Below are 7,978 nucleotides of genomic sequence, written 5' to 3'. Positions count from 1 at the left end.
TTAGACCCTTGCTACAAAGATACTCCCACCGGAAGGGAGAAAGGTACAGTAGAAACAAGTAGAAAACTCACTTTTCCCGGCGGCTGGCTAGAGAGTGACCACGACAGAGACTCCGTCTTGTAACAGACGTAAAAGGGGTCCAAGGGACTTGGAGTTGTATTATCATCTGTAGTAAGGTGACCAGACGTTTCGGGGGGCGAAAGCGGGACACGTGCCGATGATGGTGTCGTCACCGTCAAAAAACGCTGAAAAAAAGTGATTTTTTAAAGACAACCGGGACATTTGATGGACCTGCCAGAAGGCCAGAAAGCGGGACATTGGGCGTCCAGCCCGATGAGCAGGCGGGACACGAGGTCAAAAGCGGGACTGTCCCGCCTAAAGCGGGACGTCTGGTCACCTTAATCTGTAGTGAGTGTGTGAACTCCAACTTGAGAATTAGTAGCGAGCCGTATCTTTATTGAACTAAAACGTCATTGGACTTTGTGAACTCTTGAAAGTGGACTTTGGTGAAGGTGTACTCTGTGGAATACGAAGGGACACCAGAGAGATAACAGTCATAATTCATTCAGTAACCGGATGTATGATATGAATATATTTATTCATGTATTGCTAAAATTATATTCTTTAATTCAGGGGTGGGCAATTAATTTTCCCAAGGGGCCGCATGAGAAATTGGGATGGTTTTAGAGGGCCGGACTAATATAGTCAACTCAGTTTTACCTAATACTGTAGATATATATATATACTGGCGGGCGATTCGGCCTTTGCCCAGGTCTGCTTTAATTGTTATCACGAGCTGCAGTGAATTTGTAGTAATTAGGTGTGTGGGCGAATGTATCAACGAAATAGTTAACCATTGCGCGGCAGGGCCCACATTATGTCCATTACAGGGCCTTTATAATATTAAATACAGCCTAATAGAAAATGCATGATCAATAAAAACAAAAGAAATTGTAAACAAGTTATTTAGGTTGATATAAGCCAGTGTCCAATTAAAATGAAATGCAGTATTTTGATTAAAGAAATAAGATTAAGAAAAGACATTAAATTTGTTAAAGTGTCTTATATAGTCTTTTCCTATTTATTTGCTAGGTTTTGATGCTTGATTTAAAAGATGTACCACATTATCAAGCTATTCGAAGATGGAAAGAAGTCTGCAGCCATCATGCCCGATGAATGGCTAATCACAGACAGCATCAATAGATATTTCTAGACAAGCTCTAAAGCAGACTCCACCGGGGTCAAAAACACAAAAAAGCCAGGCCCAACTGGAATATTTTCACCTACCAGCAGATAATTAAAAGAACATGTAAGCTATTTTTCTGTATGTGCTCATTTGATTACTCCTTTGTTAAAAAAGTTTAAAATTTCTTCTAATGCACTAATAGAATGTTTGAAAGAAATTTAGTATTTGATACTTTAGAAATTAAATACAAGTGTGCATAAGACTTTTCTGGCGATTTGATACCAACATTGCTTGTTTTAGGAGCTCTGGCTGTGAAAGCAGTACATCACACCTTTGTATTCCCCCCCACCAGCACCACCAAGACTGTGAGATCAGTTATGAGCAAACTCCGTCTTCTATCAGACGTGTTTGGTCTGTAGATTCTCCAGCACAGCCAGGACCATTTACTGCTATTAACAGTAAGGTTACACTTGAGTTTCAAATTAATATGTTCAGAGAATTAGCAGTACCTTTTTGTTTACTTTTGAGTTTCAAATTAATATATTTAGAGAATTAGAAGTCCCTTTTTGTTTATTTTATGTATGTACAAGTAAAAGATGTAATCGCATTGTGTACACTTAAATACACTTGCATTGATATTTTTGGATTTTTAGGGGCTTCAATCACATATTCCGAGTTACCACCACCAGCATCTTCAGCAGCTGCTACAGACACTAAGGTTTTATGTAAGGTGACCAGACGATTCGGGAGCGAAAGCGGGACACGTGCCGAAGATGGTGTCGTCAACGACAAAAAACGCCGTATCAGCGTATGGTATTCTGATTTTTAAAGACAACCGGGACATTTGATGATGCCAGAAAGCGGACATTGGGCGTCCGCCCGATATTCAGGCGGGACACGAGGTCAAAAGCGGACTGTCCGCCTAATGCGGGACGTCTGGTCACCTTATTTTATGTGAACTTCCAGTGATAATTAGATGATGTGCTATTTTCTTGTGGGTGTGCATTAAGAGACCTACATTTATCGCCTATTTTTATCGCCATCATCAGCACCAGCAACATCTGCTAGCGACTGTAAGATTCTACATAAACTTCTAATTATTATATCAGGTGACTGTGATGGAGGCCGCAAGTGGAGGGAGGAAAAAAAGCAAAAAAAGTGTGTCAAACACTTCATCTTGATTTCATTTTGGGAGGGGTGCTTGTATATATTATGTGTATGAGTTTTATACTTGAGTGTTTTATGGCTTTTGGAGGGGCATTTGTAAATAATATTGACACCTTGATATGCATTTTATGTTTATTTATTTATAGATCTTTTGAGCGGGGTGTTTACATTTAGATTTGTTGCATAATTTATATTGGTTCATTTTTTAAAAATCTTTATTGACAGTAAGTAGAAATAAAATGGCTATTATTCATATTTACTGTGTTCTCCTGGTTAAATCGTGATAAGAAAATTGTGTGTCTGCTGGTTATGATAGGGAATAAATAATGTATCTTAATATGTTTTTGATAAATAGAACAACTTGCAAGTAAATATAAATACTGTTAGTCTTGTTCTAATGACTTGTCAAATGAAGGACGTTTTACAGACCAAAACAAATGACAATGTTTTAAACGTATTGGACCAAGCCATCTTCAGCTACAACACTGCAGCAAAAAAGGGTTAATATATACCACCAAAAACATCATTGGGGCATTATTGGTTGAATGTGTGGTTTCTTTGGGCAATGCATGAATGGCCCAAGATTGGGATAAGATGGGCGATAACTTAGTACCAAGAATCGACAAAGACTTGCCCAAGCGTGGCCCAACTATCACCTCCAAGGAAGATCCAATGAAAAGACCAAGGAAGAGCCAATATTACTACCAAGGCAGACCAAGGATGCAACAAGCTTGGCCGAATCTTGGTGTGTTTGCTGGGTCTGTGATTGTATGCAGAGACTGTGCTAGCGTGGTTTGGTGAGCACCCTGAGTATTGTAGCCACTTGATTGTGTTTTCTTGCTGGCTGTGTCAAATAGTTGCTTTGAGTTTTACATGCATAGATTTCATGCCATATCAGGATGGTTAACTGTAGTTATGATGATGTATGCTTTATGATTTAGTGAATATAGGTGTGTAACTTGTTGCTATGTAAACTTGGACTTTTAGGACTTTTGTGTGTGTTGCTGAATATTTATGAGCACATGGACTTTTCTTGTGGCTTAGAAAAGTGCTCTACGAGACTTATCCTTATGAATGCCTTGAAATTGACATGTTGTCATAGTTACCGTGGATTTAAGTTTGCAGTTTTGGAAACTGCTGTAGACCAGCCTGCATGCGGTCTTAGTATCTGCGTTTAATAATATTTGGTGTATGCTAGTGTCACTCTGATATCGTTGTGTACGAGAAGTGTATGGTCTAAACTACTTTATTTGGAAGTTTCATGTATTGCAATTTATGTTTTTGAAGTTTCTGTATACAATAATTATTTGGACGTCCCAACCTGAAGTGATCTCGTGTTTTGTTATTGGAAAGAATGTGCATGTCCGACTGTCGGTCGTGACATAGTGATAAATTAGAAGTAACGGAAAAAAATGACATGTTCGGACTTAGGGAGTCAAACAAGTCCCTTTGTACGATACGATCAGCTCCTTTACACATCAATGGCGGTACAGAAACCCATGCTAAGAACCTTCAGAATTTTTTATATCAACAAATGACGGAAAATTCCAGTGTCTGTGAAGTCTGTGACGAGAGTTTGTAGCACTGAACGTTAGTCCTTCTCTAACATGCAGGCTTTGATGGCTGCTGCTACAAACCAGTTCGACACTGTTGCTGTACCATTATCTATGGCAGAAAGTGAGAAACAGTACCACTTTTATTGTATAATCATTTTTGGTTATGATGTTTATTTGTTTGTGTTTTATTTTCTTAAAATATCCTTCACTGATGATAGTTTTTTTTAATAACATTTTATTTCTATGGCATCATAACATTGCATACCAGAGAAGTAAATGGCAGTCAGTAAAATCATGTCACATGAACATACAGCCATATGACAATTAACATCTAAATGCTCTGTGATCTCAGTGAACAGACTGATTTTTCATGTAAAATTTGCACAGTATTGTGTGGTAAAACAGTGCATTTCATTATTCATGAAGTATTTTATAGCTTGAAAAGAAATTGTCCTTTTCAGATGAGTATTTGGTTGTCAGACAAGCAGTTGTTAATAGCTAATATACAGCAAATCTTGAAACAACAGATGTTTCCTGTTTTAATTATAGAATAACAGAGATCAAGGAATTCATAGGTTTGGAGAACACCTGACAAAATCAGCACAGATTCCCATTATTGTAATTTTTCGAAAATGCTCGAGTGCTGTTAATGGGGCATTTGTAGGAGTCCAGTAATTAGAATTTTTGTGGTCTGGAGCCATGAAATGAGAATTGCCGTTTAACAATAACCACGGCAATCCCAGTTCATCCTTTCAGCAGTTCATTTCAATTTTTTATGAGGGCAATATTGATATTATGATTGGTATAACATAGGAATTATTTATTTTATTCTTCAATTTTTTACATAAGAAATTCTTAAATTTTCAAAACTTGTCATTTAAATGCACACTTATTAATATTTGGTATGCTTGTTAATTATGTTAGGCCGAGACAGCTCACAAAAAAGACTACACATGCAGCACCACCACTGCCAGACTCACTACAACCAAAAGTGATAAACAACCATTTATGCCCACAGGTGAATGCACTAACCACCAGAATATTGGCATCATCACGAGAGCACCCCATTGATGCTCTGCAAGGAGTGCAAGAAGAGACAAACCTAAACTGCAGCAGTAGAAGGCAGTATCCAGGGAGTGTCTAACGCAGGTAATGTAGACAATTTTATATTATGGCTTTTTTTTTCTTATTGGTTTACCTATTCCATTTCGTTGTGAATTCCCCTTTGCAATCTGATGTTGCAGATAGTGTTGGTTATACAAGAGTTACTGCTTCACAACCACCATTGATAGGCTTTGTTCACCAATAGTCAAAGTATTTAAAAGGGAATTGTCCACTTTCAATCACTGTGCTGTATTCATGCTGTTGCAGCATTAGTCCAGCACATTCTCAAATAAGGGACAGACTTAAAATTGATTCTGCAGGAAGCAAAAGATATGCTGAATCATTTGACTGCTCTGATAAGCAAAGACAAACCTGCTCCAGCACTCTGGCAGGAGCTGTTAGAGCTGCAAGGATGCCTTAATGATGACTCATTAATTACTTGCATGTAAAGCAGATTTCATTGTTAAAGTCTTTATTGAAATAATTTGTAGTTTATGTAAATTTTTACAGCGTAGCCTTACGTTTTTGAAAACCTTATGTTTTTGTAGGGAACACATTTGAGAAGGATCAGTTCTTGTGAATCTAGCGTACACATATATTCTGGAACATGATTCATTACAAAAGTTAAATTGTAAATCTAGTTTCAAAAGGTTTCAGCCTCATAACTTTAATGGCTATTGGAGAATGAAACATTAGATGTCAGCTTTTTGTGAAAGAGGTGCTGCTGTTTTATTTTCCGTATTCGTTTAAGGCAGGGATGCAGTGAGAACATCCAAGTCTCAGGCTAGCAACATCATATGGTCTATTTCTGCTAATACAATAACTTAATGTTGACCAAATATCGCAGATTTTTGGCAGAAAAAGGTTCTACAGGTTTTGGGCTTTGTTTTGTAGGCGTGTAAATGTTGAGCATTTTGTGTATGGTTTAAGCTTAACTAGGTGTTTTGTGAGCACAAATAATCAATGCCATGTATATTTTCACTACACCCTGTCTTGCCTATGACATGTGGAATATTTTTGGACAGATGTGTTTACTGTTTCTAATGCATTTGCAGATCAGAAGCCTCTCTTGTGTGGGTGGTACGGATGCAAAGGATTGCCTGAAAAGGATTGTGCGGCGAATCTTGGCCGACAAGGTTTTATAACTAAAGGCCAAAGAGGAGAAAAGTGTGCATTCAAGGGGCTTTCAAAGGTGCAGACCATGATATGCAGTAAGTGATGATGCATAAATATTAGTAATTATTATTATAAAGTTACAGATAGAGGATTTGTTTTATATACATATTTTGAACCAAAAAGGAGAGGTGCTGATAGAAGTGCTTATTTTTGTATAATATAAATTGACATTTTTCATCACTAGCTCCACAGTGTGGCGTGGGACTTCTTTTAGTCTGTTTTTAATCTGTAAACCTATTAACCTTCTTTAATTTACAAATCCCAATTTTCCCATTTTTATTATCTTCAGAAGCAGTACAGAAGAACAATGGGTGCATGGAGGCTTCAGATAACATCATCGAAGAAAGCAGCAGCAGAAAATCGGGGTAGAAAGCAGACGAGAGAACGAAACTAAATGATAGCATATTATAAGGAAGTGACAACTGTGTTTCTGTGCCCTGTGAATTTACTGGAACGTTAGTCCTTCTCTAACATGCAGGCTTTGATGGCTGCTGCTACAAGCCAGTCCGACACAGTGCCCTAAACACATATTGTAGTCTGCCTACAATTGTCTCCACTGCTCCTGCGGATGCGGGTGAAGGTATTGTCTCCTGCTGGATTAGCATGTACTCACCAGAGCGTTGCCAGGCCGGTGCAGTTCTAGACCTGCCCCCAGTTCAGTTCTTGGCCTGTGTAGTGGGCGGCGCCCTGGCTGGTCCTGGTCCTGTTCCTCATTCCCACTCCCTGCATCGGGTATCTCTTGCTCCTGTGCCTGCGTAGCCACATCAAGGATGTCGTGATCGTCGAACTCATCAGCCACTTGCACATCACGGATGTAGCCCGTGCTGCGTCACTGCTACCAACATCACTTGTTGCTATGGGAACGGCCAACATTTCATCTTCAGACTCGCTGGTGTCAACCTCAGACCCACTGGGTCGTGTTTCTGGACCCTCTCGTGGTCTCTGGCTACTGTTGGCTGGGCCTGAGCGGGCGAAGAGAATGTACTGAACCTTACAAGAAAATAAAAAAATAGTACAAAGTTAAATTTAACAGTTGAGAAACAAATGAAACTTTTATTTTCAAATTATTTATACCTTGCAAGTGATGTGGATAGTGGACTATTTTTGTTTGATATCCTTGCGCGAGTGGGTGTTTGATCGTCTGCTAAACAGTCAAATTTAAATAAAAATAACATGAAAAAGCTAAACACATGCAACTCGCGCTTTATTATTGGTTTTGATTTAGAAAAAACCACGAAAATGTTTGCTAATCCATTCAGCAACACTAGAAGATCCATAGTTTCTACGGATGAGACATACCTCGCTTCAACGTCGAGTCTTGCTCAACGTTCTTCTTGCTACCCTGTAGCAGGTCCTCGCCACCTGTCACAGTGCCGAACAGAGAGTCGAACTTGGAGATGATACTGTCTGCCAAGGCGATGATGCTGTTGACATCAAGGCGCATGGCCACTCGATGAACCGCCTGTAAAACTGCATCCGGTGATCCGCTGAGTCCGCCTTAACAAGTTGACTTCCAAACTTCCACAGTTCGTACGAAGCTTCACTGTCTTTTGGCTGCTGCGCACCACTAAAAACCGAAATTCTCGGCATTCTTGCAGGAACAATAAGATTTGCCCCATGCACCCTTGTATCGTGTTCTGTCTCCATTCTTCACCTTGTGGTAGGTCCCACATTGGGCGCCATGTAGCAGGTTTACCTACCACTATCTACTGAGCTCGCAGTGAAGTGTGCTTCCACACTCTGATCAGTCCCAGACAACACTGCCCGGCCGCTCACTTCGCTTTCTCCC

General features: G+C 39.4%; 1 long non-coding RNA gene across 3 annotated transcripts; it reads left to right on the top strand.

Annotated features, from left to right (window-relative positions):
* The first annotated feature begins 5,004 nt into the window (after positions 1-5,004).
* Positions 5,005-7,090, top strand: LOC112577141. Of its 3 annotated transcripts, XR_003102015.1 has the most exons (4): positions 5,041-5,058; positions 5,281-5,458; positions 6,069-6,224; positions 6,479-7,090. It is a non-coding gene; the product is annotated as an uncharacterized LOC112577141 (long non-coding RNA). The 3 variants fall into 3 exon arrangements; XR_003102016.1 differs by lacking the exon at positions 5,281-5,458 and having other exon boundaries at positions 5,005-5,058; positions 6,479-7,060; XR_003102014.1 differs by lacking the exon at positions 5,041-5,058 and having other exon boundaries at positions 5,127-5,458; positions 6,479-7,055.
* The last annotated feature ends 888 nt before the right edge of the window (positions 7,091-7,978 follow it).

Source organism: Pomacea canaliculata, linkage group LG12 (genome assembly GCF_003073045.1).
Source record: "Pomacea canaliculata isolate SZHN2017 linkage group LG12, ASM307304v1, whole genome shotgun sequence".
In the NCBI taxonomy this organism is placed as follows: domain Eukaryota; kingdom Metazoa; phylum Mollusca; class Gastropoda; order Architaenioglossa; family Ampullariidae; genus Pomacea; species Pomacea canaliculata.
This window is presented reverse-complemented; position numbering and strand designations above follow the sequence as displayed.